Below are 19,291 nucleotides of genomic sequence, written 5' to 3'. Positions count from 1 at the left end.
TTCAAACTGCTGCTGTTCGTCCACGCACGAGGACAGAGAGCAGAGTTATTATAGAAGATGTAGTTACAGGTAGAAGAGGCTCCATCATCTGTTCTGCTACAGTCACAGGAGCTGCGTTTTCTTTCAGGAGCGCAGAGTCCGCAGATGAGCAGATATGAGGAGGATCAAATAAATGGTTCTCCAGGTCAGTAACCACACACACACACATTAATAAGAAAGCATGTACACGTTTCTGTAAGAAAACCTGCCAACACGGCTCGACTCACCGCGTTATCCTCGTCGAAGCCACATGTTTAACATTCAAATCTACTTTTCCACACACTGTTGCCGTCTCTGGGCCGCGGTACCGGACACAGCCCGAAGAGAACATCCAGGGAAATAACATCCGCGCGAGTCATCCACCCGCCCGGCGATGGAGAGACCCCACTTTTTAGGTGGAGGGGGGAAGACGATGAGGAAGAGGAGGGATTAAATAAATGATTTTTTTTTTTTAAAAACACAAAAAAACAAACACCGAAGAGTTTATCTGAAAGTGAGAAAAAGAGATGGCGCCGCCAGAAAGAGGAATAGTCTCCCTCAGCTCTTTTAGTTTCCTCCTGTGTGGGACTCGCAGGGAAATGACGAGCTGTGTGGGGGAGAGAGAGAGAAACGGGAGATCTCCTCTAGTGTTACTCCTCTGCTCCCTCAACCAGAGAGACAGAGAGAGAGGGAGGGAGGGAGGGAGGGGGAGACGGAGAGACCTATAGCGACAGAAGGGAGAGAAAGAGAGAGAGAGAGAGAGAGAAGGGGGGAGACTATGCGGAGTCTTAAGGTGGCCGCGCATTTACCGCAGGAGCAGCAGGAATCAGCTGCAGAGACGGTGATCGGTGCACCTCGGTTAATCTAATTATGCGCACGGCCAAAAGGCGCCCGGATTACCGGGAGGCTGCTCTGCTCCGGGCCGGTCTTTGCGCCCCGTGGCGGCGGACAGGGTGGAACAGGAGCACCGTGGGGCTGTGTCATGAGTTTAACTCCTCAGTATCCACTCACTCCCGGTGGTGGCAGGGAAGAAAAAAAAAAAGTTGGCACCATCACCATCCTCTAATTAACAGATTCTATTCTTTGGATTCTTAATGAACAGCAGTAAGAAGGGAAAGACACATGTGACCTGGTTGTGTTATTTTGCAGAGATATTTCTACAGGTGCATATTTCCACACAGTGAGCTGAAGCCCGAGGGCACATTTTTAAAATGTATCCACACACAGTGCAATTAACACTCGGATTTCATGCTTCCTCTGAGCTGTAAAAGAACCGTATTTATTTGGGATTAACTGCTCCTTCATGGGTTATTCCAGCGGTCAAGTTCTTGTAAGGTAAAGAAGTGACTCATCAGCCGAGCTTCTCCAGTAACACATGGAAAGTTTTGTTTGTTTTTAAAGCTATAGTCCTGGTTGCTTTACAACAAGACCTCCAGCTCATAGGACACATGTAACTCCTTTCATAAAAGTCACCTGATAGCATGTAATTCTAGTAACTTCCTGAAAGAGAGAAGTCATCTGTTCCTTTATTGAAGAACAACAACACACTCCACTTTGGATAAAACTATTGAAAACTAAACATTTTGCAGAATGAACCTTGATTAATTTAGATGTTGTGTCTGGACAGAAGTGGAGCTAAATTGATCTGATTGAACCAATGGATCCTTCTTCTGTGTAATATTCACATCTAGATGAACCAGTAACTCTAAATATGCATAAAAAGTAGGTTTCTCTCTGAAATTAAAGTATCATAGATGTAAAAAGCAGCAGAAAAGAGAAGAACATCGTTTTTGTCACCTAAAAATTTCAGCCCAAGCCAACGCTGAAATCATCTGATGCAATTTGTTACAAGCCTCTAAACAACCTTTTTCATATTTGCAGTCGTTCTCACCTGGTAAACAGACTTTGATGTAGAATCTGTGGCGTTCACCTTCAGGTACAGTGTTTGAGTCAACATATGTGATTCCCACTTCTGTGCTGGCTTCATGACATACAGGTGTTCACTATCTATAACCCCCAGTTCACCTAACTGTCACAACAACACAGGGTTATGTGAACAGATCTGTTTCTAAACATCTTGATTAATAACTCCGGATAAAAAGTCTCACTGCGTTCTAAGCCCATACATAAAATATATGAATTCCTAGAAATAATGCCAAGGTTGTAATCATCCTGTTGTCACAGGGGGAGATGGAGAACACACGCTGGCTGTAGCAGCATCAGAGTCAGCACCTTTTAAAATATCTACTCGTAGTGCAACAAAACTGAAATCCTGCAAAGACTCTGTAAAAAGCTGATTATAAATCTTGAGCACGGGTTAATGAATCTTTCAAGTCTCGGCAGAAAACTTTTGTATAATCCTACTCTGGAGCTTTCACCCTCTTTATTATATAAAAGATTGTTCTCAGCCTGCTGATCTGCTCACTGTTTGTTTTGAGAGGAGATTATTTTCTAGGTAATTACAAAGGGTTATTTATTCTGTGAGTCAGTGTACATCCCTCAACTGTTGGCACTTGAAGGCAGCGCTCCTCAGGAAGACGATCGACAGTAAAACACAGTAATCCTTTGCCCAATTTGCTTTGAGTTAAGTCATCCAGCTTAACTTCCACATCTATTCGGCAACATGGTAAATTCAATAAGAGTTAAAGTGTATCGAAAGCAGGATCTTTCTTTATAGGAATGGACTGTATATAAAGATGGATGACACATCAGTTCCGCCCACTGAACAGAAATTAAGATAACATTTCCAGGAAACATGTGCTGCCATCTTGTTTCTGACATCATTTGGAGCCACAGTCTGCACGGGATCCTTGGAGGTTGCGTAATCGTGGTCTCGCCCGCAATACGCTCTTGGCCGACTGGGAGTCAGTCTCAGCTGTCAATCATTACGTTTCACCTCCTTTTATAGCATCAAATTAAAACCAAACTTAGACGGAAAAAATAACACTTGAACATAAAATGACAGAAAAATAAATTTATAGAATACTTTGACTTCTTATTCGGACCATGTCCCATCTACTAACATGGGTTTGGATATATATATACTGCAATAAACAACATTGTTTAATATAAATCTGGTTGTCTAAATTTCCGGCAGCTAGATGTGTGTAAAAAAAAGGAAGTAAAATTGGTAAAATTTGCTGCTATGACTATAAAAGTTTGAGTTTAACAGCAGCAATCAATCAACTTGGCACCATATTTTTTGGGTGAAAGGAGGTTACTTTTGGGTTAATTGAAATTTCCAGCAAGTGGTCTTAAGTGGAGCTTCTAAAAATCACAAATTTGCTTTCATTCCTCTTCTTTAACCAGGAGATGTTAGGTGCAAATTGGCAGAAAAAAAGTCCTCCTCATCATAACCATGTAAAGTTCCTCCCATAACATTCAAAATGATGCAAAATCCCACAGTGCCCGCAATCGTGGAGCGGACGAATGTGGATATAATGATGCAGTTTGCCACAATTGTCAGGGTTTTATCTTTTGCTAATAAAACATGCACAGGAAGAGTAATAGCTGTAATAGCCATCTACCCTGTGAGATTACAGGGTTATTTGCATTTATATTTGATGGTAAAGTCTGGGTATGATGGAGGACGACAGAGAGCCAGAAGGTTCATGCTCCTCAGTGGACGTACCTGTCTGTCCATCTGCTCTGTGGGATTACAGCACAGCTACTGTATCTGCACTCACAGTGTCTGATAAACAATCAAACAATGACTCAAACAGCTTCCTTTAATTCACACTGGGTAAAAAATATGTTTTAAATGAATTGCCTCCGTAGGACAGAAAGTGGTCATTCAAAATTCAAAACAGGGTTACACTCATTTGAAATCTGATTACATAATCTCGGGATTGAAATTGCGACCAGTAAAAGGGGTTTGCAGGCAGAGGGTCAGGCCAATTATAGCCCCTATACCACTGTGATCTTACCTGTGTGTCCATCTGCTCTGCTCTGCTCGGCGGGATTACACCAAATCCTATTGAGCTCAGGGAGCAGCAGCCAAGATCAGCAAGCCTGAACTAATCATGACAAACCACCAGTACGGAGACCTGAACTAATCATGAAGACCCCCCCCCCACCTCTTGTTTTTCCCCTTTAATTAGACTTTTACTCTTTTAAATTGTTCGTAATTTCATTGGTGAATGGTGTTTTTTCCACACTAACATCAGTTTCATTGATGTTAGTTGAGTTTCAGTCAACATTAGTAGTAGATGGTAATTCTTCCATAATCACACTGATGTCTGTCCATTTTTCTGGTACTTTCGGTTTTAATTTGATGTTTGATGCTATAAATACAGGGTGAAGCATCGTGATTGACTCATGATTATTCAAGTGCATTTATCGGGGCAACTTTGCTACCGCAGCTCAATCCCCTGATCTCAAGATGGCGGCGTTTGTGTCCAGGATATTTAGGCTTTCTTTCTGGACATGTGTCATCCATCTTTATCTATAGGCTACAGTAAAACCTGACCGGGCATCATTAAGTATTCTAAAAAGTTAGTTATGTCGAGGTTCATTTCCTCATAACTGTGTGTGATCGAACAGAGATCTAACTAACGCACGGCAGGACAATCAGCAACAGCAACGCTTTTACATAAATCGTGTTAAATGCGGCCTGGACGCCCTGAAAATGAACCCAAAAGTCATTATAAGCACAGATAATCCGGGCAAATCATCTTCTGTTTACTTTGGGTTGGAGAAAGTTTTTTTTTTTTTTTTAAATCATTAATTCAACAGTTGGAGAAAGCCAACACTAGGCACAGCAAATAGTAAGAACCCAATTTTATAAATAAGACCAAACGTGATATATATACAACACCTTTCAATATGTTCTAAGGCTTCATGTCAGTATTTAAATGTCAGCCCTGAATCTGGAAAAGAACTGGGCTGTAATGAAATTCACTGTAGCTTCAATCATTTATATCCTGTTTGATAATAGAAGCAGCAAAAGACAGATATTCAGCTAAATCAAACAAAAATATGTTAAGAGCGAGAGCAGCAGACACATTTCAACGACAGAAAGCCAGAGTTGAACAGAAAACTGACAAAGGCGAGAGGAGAAATATGAAAGCAAACACTATATTTATTCTGCGTGCAATCGTCGTTAAGTACATCTCCAGCCCTTCCTAGTTCATTCGGTGGAGCAGATGTTAATAGCTTAACAGGGCTAGGCAGTAAGTGTTTAATAAGGTCTGTGGAAAATGATTTATTCAACACATCTGGGGCCATAAAAACACTCTCTGGCCTCTGTCCTTTATGACTCCTGAGCTCGATTCTCTCCCAAACCTTCAAACACACAGAGCGAGCGGCTGGCGTGGCGTGAGTGAGCAGAATCGCTCGTGAGCACCGCCTGAGTCCTGTAGTGATGTCATGTCTCCTGAGGGGAGCGGACAACGACTGCACCTCGTGGGAGGGGAGAAGGCACAGCAGCGGGTGTGTGTGTGTTTGTCAGTGACGAACAGTGCAGCAGTTTTAGCATTGAGGATTAGTTGGATTTGTGCGTCCCCTGCCTGATCAGACTGCAATCCAAGCCACATGGAGCAAGGTGCAGATCGGCTCTGTGGCTTTGTGCTTGATCACTTTGACTTCAGACTCACTCAGGAGTAAAGATGACACTTTTGTGGCTATGGTGAGAGCGGCCACATAACCAGGAAAATTATGCAGGAGTTTGGCCACTCGCCTTGTACAGATCAGGGATTGACTGATGAATGCGACTGAACTGTTTCCCATGCTCTGCAACGAGGACCACATGTTTGATTTTATTCAAGATGCCATGAATGTGTCTGCAGCTATTTTTGTCCCTGCAGCAACAGAACAGCAGATGTTTTTGGAAAGTCTGTTCTGGTCTCGACTCTCCACCCTGATATTGTCATATTGCCACAGAACAGAAAACAGGTAATTGATTCTGTGTGGTTTTTCCCAGCTGTTACCTATTGACGGTGTGTTTTAACCTCAGCTGCTCCGAGAGATCTGGCCAAAAAACAGAGAATTTCACCAAAACCTGTGTGTTCACACTGTTCACCCTCTGAATGTGAACTGCATCACGTGTCACTGGTTTAACTGTTGATGTACTGGTGACCTGCCAGCCAATTAGAAACAGTTATGTTTCCTGACGGAGTTATAAAATAATAACGACAGATTCTGTCTTTTTTATTAAATGAAGGCTTCTATCTTTTAGTAAATCAAATCCATAGAGCCATCTGAGAGTATCTTGTCCTTCTTAACGCATTTAACTGGCTGGTTAAGACTCTTTTTCACTGTTTTGATTTATGATTTCACTGTTGCAATTGTGTTAATAATGCACAACATCACTACTTGACGGTTCACAATCCAATAAAAGCTCATTATGGTGCAGTATATTTGCACATCACCACTCTGCACCTTCAGGACAGCAATATTATTTTTCTAAGCCCATCTGTGTTTGATGAGTCAATTTCCGTCTTGCATGATGCTTTTAGGCTCAACTGCTTCAAGCCTTTATTTGGCGTTTCTCTTATCGAATAATTGATGAAGACATGTTTCTTTTAATTACCGGTTGGCTATAAATTGAAGGGCTGTCCGTACAGAAACAGAAAACTTTATTGCTGACTTGTAATGGCTGTTTCTGGAGATAACAGTATAAAAAGTAATAAGTGGTATCATTAACAGACTTGGGACTCAATTTATTAACATTTCTAACTTGATATGAGTGCTCTGAGACAAGTTTTATGATTAATTACATTAACCAAGTGTTTTTTCATACCACTGGAATTAAAAAGTGTCAAAAGGATTAAAAGCAAAGCCCAACATGATCTATTAAGTAATATTCGTAATATTCTCTGCAGTGTAACTTCATCAGTGCAAATAACTCAATTAATGAAAAAGAACGAATGAAAAGAATAATCTGAGTTCATTTTATAGAGAACTCAAGCTGGGAAGCGTTACAGCTTGTGCTAAATGTCTGACATTCACGATTACACATGAAGATTTCATCACATTACATCTTATTACAGCAAAACCAGCTCCTTCATCTTGAAAATGTTGTTGTTGAAAATGATTCATATTTTTAAAAGGCTAATTAGAAATATAGGTTGTTTAAAATGGAGTAAAATAAACACAAGAATAACATGATGTCAAGTGAGGATTTACTCACTGACACTAAGAGAATCCACCAGGAGACTACAGACACACAAGAGGGATTTCAGACTTCACTCTACAGCAGGTCAACTTGGTCTTTATCCATTTCAAGGGACTTTGGGGACCCAATGAAAACAAGAGCTGGGGTGTCAACATGGAACAAAACCCCATCACTTCCATCACCAAATGAATATTTTTGTATCAAGAATCTAAGCAAAGTGAATACTGGTCCTACACGCAATCACACATGATGATAAAGCAGTGAAGTTTTTGCCCGCACCACCAACCCATAGAAAGTTATTGGTGTGGGGGCCTTGTTAGGGGGTTTCCAACAGCAGTCTCTTGTTCACAGAATTTTATTTGTCGACTTTGCCTCTCCTGTTGCACAACCCCTAACTTAAACCTAGAGTCAACCCCTTATTTTTCCTGGAGAGACATCGGCAGATACAAGATTGACAACACTACTGTCACTGTGGCCTCAGGCTAAATGTGAAAAATGTGAAAAAAAGATGTATGAACCTTCGGGACACTTTAAAGTCTCTATATTACAGAGCTATAGTCTATTAATTAAGAACTTAGAGGATTGGTTCACATTGCCACGACATTGCAGTCTACTACCTGAAGTACCAGTGTTTAAATTATGAAATAGAAAAGCTAAAAAAAAGGTATTTGTTGATATTGTCGTCACTGGACAGACTGAGACACTCGTTCAGAGGTTAGTGAAGAGTAAGAATATTTAGTTAGAATATTTAGTAAGTTCGATGTTTAGCCCCACAGGCTCTTAATTCAGTTTCAAACTGTTTAAGCAGTATTGGTTTCAGTGCACAGCTCACGTGTACTAAATGCTGGCTCAGGAGCATTTCCACCTCACCAATTAAAGATGTACCAGGGGAAAACATGTTGCTGCACCAAATAAAACCCAGAGGACGGTCAGGTAAATCAGCCACAGGCCTGATTTATGGTTCACATTTCTTCTCTAACAAGACCAAACTTTAAGAGACGGTCTGAATGCATCACACTCATACTGTGTGTGTACATGTTTGTCTGATTGCTTTACACTGACACAGAAACTGTTCTCTCCTTACATATACAGTAGAAATCTCTCTCTGTCTCACCTTTTTTTTTTTTTTTAACTCCAAACACATGGAGGTTACATGCTTTGAAAAAGAGGTAAAAAATAAATCAGAATAAACCCCAATCTATGTTGACATTCTAATCTGCAATTCACATTTGTAATATCCAAATATCTTAATGTCTAAATGACTAATATTGTCATATTTTATAACAGGTTTAACAAAAACTCAAGTGGATATATCTTCTCTCTGAGATCAGTTAATGATTGGGAGTCCTGATGTTGTTCAGTCATCGGCCTTTGTAATTTATCTCCACCAGGCAGCTACTGTGGAGGTGAGAGTAGGTTCCATCGGCAGCTGGCACGAAGCCTGTGGCATGACAGTGGATATCTGGTAATCTCATTTCAGAGAGCATTCCTGGCATCATTAGAGCTAGTGCCAGGATTAGATTTGAGGAGGAAGCAAACATTTCAATCTAAAGCAGCTTTAACAGTAAGTTAAGGATCGTTTATTGAAATGAATGACTTAATGAACTGGGAAAAGTCACTGGAGACTCTTCCTGGTGTTGCTGCCGCGGTTTGTGCAGCGATGCACAACATTCACTTGCAAACGTCCTTCTTCTTAATGGAGGCAGAACAGAAATTATATGTATCCCAACACATCACTCCCACACAGTTCAATTCACTTACTATCTATTTTTGCTTCCCCTCCGTCTATGACTTTCCTCAACTTCTTCATGAATGAAACCTTATCTTATCTAATGAGTTAAATAGAGGCCTCATCCTGACTTGGCTTAATATTTTCATATGTTAATATGTTGATGAAACCATTTTAACCCCACCTTGACCATATGGAGGATCTTTTGAAGGGCAGTAATGCTAATTTTAGCACAACAGTGGTGACTCTAGATAGAGTCCAGCATCTCCAACAATAAACTCAACAGTATTACGAAAAGGAGGTCAGTCGTTGGGTGATATGTCTCTTTGTCCAAGTCCCTCATGATACTGGTTTTCAAGAAAGTCACGGACTATTCACCTGTGCAAATTAGAAACCTGGCACTGGATCCCCCGAGCCACTCCCACACATCCTCCCCCTGCAGCTGAGCCCAAAACCACACCGCACACTCACACTCACACACTCACTAAATTAACTTTATATCCAAGGACTCCATGGACATTCTGTGCACTTTCCATATAATGAATCCCCATTGCATGCTGAATAAGAACGATATCTTTCAATCTATGCAAAGTAGACCTTGCCTGTACTTTCCCGTTACTTCACGATCATATAAAATGAGATAAAAATTGAATCAAGAAGCTGAATGCACGAGATATCTAACAAACGAAGGGTGACCTTTCTCTGTGTATATCTAGTCTTGTTATGCAGATGGGAATCAAAATTTCATTGTATTATGAGTAATACTGATCTGCAATTAAGAAGCTATTAAAATTTTAATCAACCTGATATTCTTGCTTTTATAAACTCCAGCGATACACACACATACAAACACAACGTGACTGCAGACTTCCACTAACTTCTTACTGTGGCTTTCAACAACCTTCATGTATAAAACTGCAGTGTGAAACGCCACCTTCCTGTACAGGAGAATGTTTATTGACCTTTACCAAGGATGTCCTGCTTTAGCCCTCGTTTGTTTGTCTGTAAGTTTGTTTTCAGCAGGATTGCACAGAATGAGTTTTCCACAAAACCTGTTGGAAGGATGGGACGTGGTCCAAGGAGGAACCATTAACTTCTGGTTGGATCTGGACTGAGGGGCAGATCCAGGACTTTCTTTATCATTGGGAGATACGGCCGTTGGCTGAGGTTTGTGCTCTACTGAGTGCCATCCTTGTTGTGAATAAGATTTGTTCTGCTTGATCACATATCACTCTACAAATGCGCGTGTAACTGGCTCAGGTAAACTGAAATAAAATGAAATCTCACCTGTAGCCTGTTTGGGTTTCAGTGGTGTTTCCCAGCTTGTCTTTCCCACGTTGCCATGACAGTACAGCAGCACACAAACCAGGAACACAAATACACACATTCTCATACCCAGCCTAGTTGTACATTTACATCAATCATACAACAAATGAATGCCACTATTTAATTGTCACATGATGTCTCTTGATGCCTATTTGTCCACTAAAGGGTAAAATATATTTCATCAGGGATCTTTGTTTGTCAGAGCAGCATAAATGATTTACATTAAATGAGTCCTGGTGGAAAACTCTGAGATATAAATTACTTTGGTCTTCTCTTTATGTGCCTTCACGTTGCTAGTTATAGCTATAATTATGTTGTGATCACTTCAGGCGACGGGGACACATATGTTCTTAGAGCACAAACCCATGCACAGCATCTGTAAGGACGTGGTCTATGCAAGCAGATGTTCTCTCATCAAGAAGAATCTTGTCTTGTTCAATGACTTGTGTTAGTTTCATTACTAGTTAGTTAGTTAGGTGCACTCTGAGACATCAAATCAAAGTTCATGATGAGTTGATGTGAAACAACAGTAATCTGCACCTGCTTGATTACAAAATAAACCATTTCCTTGTATAAAGAAAACCCAACAATGACAACGACTTGTAAGACTCAGAGAGACTTTGATGTGCCTGCTGACCTGCTGGCCGAGGCTCAGGGTGACAGACTCATCTGAGGAGGAGGATTTGTGAGAATAAGAACCGGTATCACTGCAGGCCAGAGGTAAAGATGGACCTGATGCAACAGTGATACTGAATCCTTCATTTCTCTGCCTCAGAAGCAGATGGAGACATGAAATGAAAACCGACAGCTGAAACCTTTCACTCTTATTGCAAATCATGATTTTTGTCCTGACGCTCATCAACATTTAAAAATAAAATATCAATAAAGAATAAAAATGGAACTGAAAATGAAAATGAAAATGTTGAAATTATGGGTCAACATAGCAACATAATTCCAAAATGCACAATCAAGGCAAACATCAAGAAATTAGAATCCAGCAGAATCCAGTAACATTATCGTAATTTTCTAAATATAAAATATCTGCAGATAAAGTATATTACCACCTCTACAGGCTGAGGCTCTGCAGCAAATCCTTTAAAAATGTTAACACAAAATAACTTTGCACTCTCATATGTTTATTATTCCTCTCATCTAGTTCTTAACTCCTCAGAATATCAAATAATTACTTTAAAATCTTTCCTACAAACAGTGTAAAAATCCCTATTAATCCTGTGTGCCTGACGGCGGCTTGTGTTTGCCTTCAGCATCCAAAGTGACAGGGTAGTCATTTGAGCTGGTGAGTATATATATAAAATAAACATGAATGTGCTTGTGTCGATGTGATGAACCTAAGAAAATCTGCCGTCCTGTCCAGAATATACTAACTTCACCTTTTTGACGTAAACATACTGAGATAAGCTCCAGCAGACCTGAATAGGACCAGCAATAAATACGTTTTTGGAGTATATATAAAAGTATAAAATACGAGTTTTGAAAATGCAACACAGTAAGAGTGAGAGGGCAAATGGAGGACGTTTAAAAAGAGGAGATGAATGAGCTTTTCCTCAACTTGTCGCACAATCAATCTGCTTCTGTGTGTGTGTGTATGTGGCCTCGCTAACAGCACAACAGCATCTCATTGAAGGGGTGAGGGCAGTCCTTCAATAAAAACTTAAAAATCATGTGATGTGGGGTCAGTTTATGATGGAAAGCATAAAAATACTGAAAATCCACACACACACTCACATTGGGAGAACATACAAACTCAACACAGACAGAACCTGGGTCGAACCCGGTTTCGTACCTGGAACTTTCTTGCTGTGAGGCGACAGCGCTAACCACCGCTCATAGAGCCAGGAATCACAGCATTAAAGTGCATGGGGTACCATCTTACCATTATAAAAATCTTACGAGGGTAATGATTATTTTATCTGCATCTACATTTACGCACAGGTACTTGAGGAAACTGGTGAGGAGGAGCTGGTAAAGAGCAAACGCACCAGGCATACATTTGTCACATTGTAAATGTGACTAAAAATACCGTCCCACAGCAGGCACACAGGAATGATGTGCGTAGAACAAAATCCCTCAACAGTACTGTTCTCTGTCTGTTTGAATTTCTGGTTTGAGGCAACTTCTTTCGCAAAAGTGCCACGTTAGCGGAGTCATTCTTACTGTAACCCCACCAGAGAATTCAATAGTTGTCATCATTTCTTATGCCCTCTAGGAAACTCAGTGTTGCCCTGAGGGGGCACGGAAACAGACGCTCACACACACACGCATACAAATGACACACAATCTCTAAAATGAGTTGGTGTGAACACTTACTGTCAGGGCACAAAGGCCCTGGAAACACAACTGCATTCATTAACACACAACTGACACCGTAGTCAAAATTCAGAGTTTTCCGTAGCCCAGGGGAACATGGAGGCGACACGAACAACTAAAAATTCTCCACCACAAGTCTCAGTTTACAACCACTTTGCTTCTTTCCCTTCCTTCACTCCTCTTATTCACCATTTTACCTCCTCTTATATCTTTTTCATCAATCTCTCTAAGTGTGAGGCCTTGTCCATCAGGTCTTCTACCTAAATGGCTTCAGAGACGACTTAGAAAAAACCTTTCAGGCTCTTCTCTTGCCCGTTCTTTCCTCTTCTGTCTGTTTTTCTTCTGCTTTTTATCCTCATCCTCTCCCCGCCACTATCGCTCTCTGGTCGTCTCTCTCTTTAGTGTCACATGGGGGTCATGCTATTATCCCAGTGGTCGCTCAGCCTGGTCATGGCATGGACATGCCTGACTGCTTACCTTGTATTAACTGCCTATACTTACAGTAAATCACAGCCAGTCACTCCCTTTAGTCAATCAGCCAGTCAATTAGTCAGTAAGCTGCTATGTTAGACATCCATTCAACCAATCACACAAATGTCAATCAAGATGACAGACACAGTCCATTAGGGCAGTTAGACAGCTGCTGCTATGGAATGATACTACTTACTATTGACTCACTGAATTGTAGAGATCGAGTTGGAGACAAAGAGTATCATGACTTTTTACTTTGGAATTTGACTTAATGAAATGAGCATTTACAAATTTAAAACTCTAAAAAGCTGAAAAGCTGTTTGAAATTGTTCACAACACAATTTTCGTCATGTCTTCAAACCTTTACTCAACCAAATATCACTGGGTTCACTTTTTTATTTCCAATACAGCCTATTTTCAACCCCATTCAATTACACAAAGTGATTCCAGGGAGTTGCTCAATACAGCTACAGTGCAGCTCAGCTGGAGCAGGTGGGGTTAAGTGCTTTTGTCAAGGGCACCACCGGAGAGGTTTGCTTTTTTTCTGGAGAACAAGGGGGTTGGTCCTCGCTTCCTCTGGTGCACAGTTGGGGAGATACATTCCAGTCACAAGCCGACATCTTCAGACTTCACATCACAAAGAAAAACATTTGTTTGTTCTACAAAATCCTGATGCAGGTGCACAGGCAGAGAAGTTGTGTTGCACTGATTCCATTATTGGTGTCCTAGGTAACCTTGGTTTGTATATCAAGTTTCAGTTAATGAATATACATGTTGTGAGATCAGAGAGTGTTTTATTTGAAATGAAATGTCCTCTTTAATTTGCAACACGAACCCACAAGAACCAGATAATTAGCCAAGCTGTTCATCAAATTACTTAAGGCAGCAAAAACATTACTTTTCACCCAAGTGCTAAAAAATTATTGAGGAGAGTTTTCCATTTTTTTGATCTTCGTGCATTTGACAAGATTCAAATTGCAGTGCTGCGACACAAGGTTCATCACATTCATTTCTTCATGTTTTCATGGTGACAGTCAGTATGTGGCTGATGAATAACATTATAAATAAGGTGTTAAGCAGTCAGACAAAACTGGACACAAAGTCGAATGATGCGATTTGAGGTGTTTGACAAAAACATGACACCAGATCATTGTCCTCTTCATTTTTAAATATTTATGTGCCAAACATTTTAAACTGTATCATGTATTTGGTACTAAACAAATACCCCAGGGTGTTTTACACACCTTTTACAACTGGGCTCAGGTTTTAACAATAGCAAGTAATCTAGGAATTATAATGTGTAGCATAGGTTTATATATGACCCTGTCCTCTTCCTAAGACAATATATTCATCACTCTACCTGGTCTCAACTCAGCACAACTCAACTCGCTCTGAATAATAATGTCCTCATTCATTACTATGCTGCATTAGGTACTGCAGTGAGCGCTATAGGAAATGTTCATTCCAGACTAGCCTAAAACTAAAACTTTGACTACCTTTCAGCGATTCAGATCTGTGTCCAGGAAATACTAGTTACTGAAACCGTTTAGTTATGGTTGGATTTCAATGGTTTTATAAGCACATAATTTCACGTTGTTTACATTTAGCCATAAATAGCTTATGCACTGAAGATCATCAATGATCATGACTCCAAGAAGATGGATCGGCCTAATTTTCTTATTATCCTGCAGAATACAGGAATACAATGTTTGCCAGATTTCTTGTTGCAGCTGCCAAAGCATGTGTTTTTGGTATTAGCCAAATATCTGATGTACTTATTCTGACGGTATTCAATATTCTAAAGCAATATAGAGATTAAGACACTGATCCATCCAGAATCTAAAAGGAGATTCTTTTAGAAGACAGAAATAATTTTGCAGCTTCAACAGGTTTAACGCTGTAGTACAAGTTCCTAATGGATATATACAGTATACAAAATATACACACTGTATTTATTTATTTTTTTCCAGATTTGTTTTTACAAGAGTTTTTTGTACTGAGGGCAAGTGCGGTCAAATATTGGCGCTGGACTCTACCCTTCTAATTGAATTATCTGAGAGCCGCTCATTTACCATCACACATGCAAGTTATATTGGAAGTGAAAATCAATCTCAACAGATGTGAGCTTCCCCAGAGCCATTATTAGACGCTGTTCTCCTAAGACTTCCCAGTAAGAATCCAATAAAACCCAAGGCATTGCCAGCTTTTCATTTGGAATTCCTCCAAGCTACAAACAAACATGGAGGTAGAGTAAAAACGCTGACATTTGAAATCATTATTGTGGAGAGGACTTGTGTTGAACCAAAAAAGACTGACTCCTATAACCAAAATGGAAATGGAAAAAATTTAATAAAAGTTTATTATGAGCTTCAAACGAGTGAATCCCCTAGAGTACAGCCAAGTTTCTGTGGCTGTAAGGTTTGAAAGTTAAAAGGGGTGTGTAAAATGAAAGCTTAATTACAAAAACACAGCCTAACAAGGGTAAAAATCTGTATTCCCAGGAGTAGAAGTAAAACTCATTTTAAATTATCTGCAAATTAAGGATGCGAGTGTAACAGAAGCGTCAGAGCTAAAGCTCGTCTCGTCAACTACCTTCCTATCTGTAAAAAAAGACAAGAAGAAAAGGAAACTTGTGTACATTCCCGAGGGTAAAAAAACAAAACCTGACATTAAAGTGTGCATCAAATCACTAAATATAAAATTAAATCTTTAAAAGGATCAAATATGGAACAGGGATGAGAAAAAAACAAATATGTACATTCCCAGGGGCAACATCTTGTTTCTGAGGTCATTATGGGAATTAAAGACACTATCAAATAAAGCAAGTCATTTTCAAAGCTGGGGTTACAGTTCATAAAAGGGACATGAAGAAAACGAGAGAATGACTGAGAGGATAACTTTGTGTTAATCTAACACTCTGCATAATGGCTCAATAAGTAAAGTCTATTAAGAAATGCACTGCCCATTATCTTAAGCTGCGCTCTGCTTAAGCACCAGTATCTCAAATGTTCAAAGGCTTGTGTGGCATTCACATTAAAACACCATATTTTGACATTTAAAATGCATGAGCCAACCTCGAGCAGCTGCAGAGGATTCCGAATTTATGCCGAGTTAAAAAGACAGCAATCAAGTAGTTATGGAACAACTTCGCTTTTAATATATATGATATAATTATGATTTTACACAGTAAAGATTTGAAATACATATTCAATACTGAAACAACCTTCCGTCTTGTGACATTATCATTAGCTCGAAGCTTTGAGAGACTATAAATCCATTTTGATTGACTTTGTAAAGGTCATGTGATTAAGAAGGTAAAGGAACGATATTAATCTTTATGGACTGTCAAATGAACACTTGACATCAGCTGATCACACACACACACACACACACACACACACACACACACACACACACACACACACACACACACACACACACTGATAATTGTGGACAAAGTCATTAAATATGTGCTTTAACCAGTGTGTGTGTGTACAGAAAAAAAACATAATTCATTATTATCTTTCACACACAGACAGTGACCTCTTGGCTGAAGAGAAATTGTGTGTGTGTGTGTGTGTGTGTGTCTACGTGTGTGAAAAAAGAAACAGTGTGTGTTATTTTTCCTCCGAGCATGAATGAGTTTACACATATTCTGAAAACAGACAGTGGTCGTTTCACACCACATAAAAACAGTGTGTGTGTGTGTGTGTGTGTGTGTGTGTGTGTGTGTGTGTGTGTGTGTGTGTGTGTGTGTGTGTGTGTGTGTGTGCGTGTGTGCGTGTTTAATGTGTGAAGATAGTGACTAATGTCCATCTGTGGTGCAGCAGCAGTGGATGTCAGTGAAGGGTTTAATTAGCTGTCACTCTACAGCCAATAAGGGGGGTACACAATATTTACTGCATGTGTGTACACTGTACAAGGATGTATTTTGTATGACAGATATACACAACAGCACTGTGTGTATCTCTTCATTCTTTTGTGTACTTGTATGAGTTACTTTTGAGCTGGTGTATGGTGAGACCAGGTGACTTCGGAAAAGAGAGCATTTGCCCATGAGCCCTTTCTCTCAAACACTGAATCAAATAACAAATGATGCACTGAGGAGATTTTGACACAGACCAGAAGTTGTTGGAAATGAACTTTAGAGAAGGACTCACAGTTTTGCAGCCTTCATGACCCACAGATATTAGTCCTGACTAAACGGCCCCAAACTCGGAAATTGCCTGAAATGTCATTCACTGTAAGCTGTCAGCTTTTAACGTGAAATGACAGAAGGAGTTCTACCTGGGGATCTTCGTCTGGGCACCAGTCCAAAGTGTTCCTTAAATGTGATGGATAAAATTTTAGAAATCAATCTTCAACTGCAAGTTGGAACCAATAAAGTTGAGCTAAAACCGGAGCAATATGCTTTGTCTTAGTTCTCATCCGGAGACTGACTGCAGCAAACTGGAGACTTTAAGTCTGCATGAGAGGCGTGTAGGATTTACTATCGTTAGACTAGATATGATTACTGTGGTTTTACTGTCTTCTATTCTATAAACAAGTAAAATAAATGTAAAGAATAGAAAAATTATATTGTACATAGAAATTCATTGCCTTTTACAATGTCTACTCCTTTAGTTGTATCTCGACAACAAGATCCCGTGAAGTAAACCTATTCTTTTTGTGCCCATTCAGCAGAATTTAAAGACTGACTGAGTCACAGCAACATGACTAGGTCGTCCATTTTGAAGGCTCCTTCTAATGCAGCCCACAAATGCGTCCCTCCACCCCGGAAACAACGCTCCAATGTGGGGATCCTTCTTGGCCATGTGCTGTTAAAGAATTGGTTTGTCGAGATAGTGGCGGCAAACGACAAGACCAAGATACCAGAATACTAAACTTTTAAAAGTATGAGGCTTCAACTCAATCAAATCCTCTACGGAGCAGATTCAGTCGTCAACACAGTCCACAAAGGCCGAACCTCCATAGGCTGGGTTAGACCATGTCTCGCCAAGGAGGCAGCCGTTGAATTAGGACACAGCTAAAGTGCGTCTAATTCATTTAAGGGTTATTGGGAGGCAAAGGGAGTCAGGAGCCAGTTACTTTTATGAATGCTTCTTTTTAATCATAGCACTTAACTGAGATGTGATTTGTGCTTAAGTTATGTGTGACTGACGGCTCCAGAGTGTCCCACGTCCCTCAATGACAGTTGTAATGTTTGGTTTTGCTTTGTATTCTCAGAAAGCCTCGTTCAGACTACCGAGCACAATCAATATAATTATTAGCTTGAAAATTTTATTCTCCCGACAGCCCTGTGCACAGAGGCTTTGGGCTATGCAAATTTTCATCTTTTCACTGAGCTTTAATTAAGACAACAAGGATTTAGCATCCCCCAATGACACCCCCCTGGAGACTAATTCTACCTCGTTTGCTGCCGTAACTCTTAAACAAAATAAAACGGCCCAAGACTGTTTGGTTTTGGGTTTAAAATAAATTGAGCGTGTCGTATTGATTATGTTTTCAGCAGAGCGGGACATTAAACGCCACATGCCTATTTGTTTTTGTTGTTTGTTTGTTTTTATAATGGGACCTAGTGAGATACAGTTGTATGATCATAAAAAAATGTGTGTTGCTACTTAAGATCAGTTGCAACAGGTTACTCATTTACTGCAGGTATACGGTTTATTTAGCGGACGGTTTGATAGAGGAGAGGGGATCAATCAAGTGCAAAGACAAAAACAATGAAAACGCAGGAGGAAACTTAAGGAGTTTGTGTTTCTCTCTGTACAGTAGCTGTGTCAGCAGTGAGACAGCGTTAGCCAGGGCGCTAGAAAAGTCAGCCCATCCGTCACTTTAACATCTATAATCTCTCCTCCTATCGGTCTGTCTCTATATGCATCACTCTCATTCATCTGATTCCACTATTCAGGTCTCCAAAGCTTTTTCTCTTACATCTCTCAAGTTGTTTTTTTCTCCTCACACACTCTCACAACACTCGGAATCTCTCGCTTCTCCATCTCTCTACTTATCTCCCTCACATTTCCTCTTTGTTATTGTCTCTCTGTCTCTTCTACTCTCTGCTTCAATGCAGACGTCCAGCTCACTTGTGCATCACAGAACAAAGCGGGTGCTGTGTAACCTTTTTCTTCTCTTTTCATTTTGTGTGTGTGTGTGTGTGTGTGTGTGTGTGTGTGTGTGTGTGTGTGTTTTTACATAGTAAACAATGAAATACTCTGAAAGTGACTGCCCTTTAAAAACCTCTGTTCCAAGCTGCTTTTGTTGGCTGAGCGGGGTGCTTTCAAAAGTTCAAAAACAGCTGA

General features: G+C 40.2%; 1 protein-coding gene across 3 annotated transcripts in view; it reads right to left on the bottom strand.

Annotated features, from left to right (window-relative positions):
• The window catches only part of LOC109626731 (protocadherin-15-like), a 203,125-nt gene that overhangs the window by 125,500 nt on the left and 58,334 nt on the right, over positions 1–19,291 (bottom strand). Inside the window, exon 1 of one of the 3 annotated variants that reach the window (XM_069517683.1) lies at positions 267–708. The exons of 1 other annotated variant lie outside the window; for it this stretch is intronic. The gene's annotated coding sequence lies outside the window, so the exon portion shown is untranslated. Of the gene's footprint in view, positions 1–266; positions 709–19,291 lie in introns of those variants that run through there. One more of the 3 variants, XM_069517682.1, reaches the window with a different exon arrangement.

This window comes from Paralichthys olivaceus, chromosome 21, assembly GCF_024713975.1.
Source record: "Paralichthys olivaceus isolate ysfri-2021 chromosome 21, ASM2471397v2, whole genome shotgun sequence".
Classification (NCBI taxonomy): Eukaryota; Metazoa; Chordata; class Actinopteri; order Pleuronectiformes; family Paralichthyidae; genus Paralichthys; species Paralichthys olivaceus.
The sequence above is the reverse complement of the archived record's forward strand: the minus strand, read 5'-3'. Positions and strand labels throughout refer to the sequence as shown.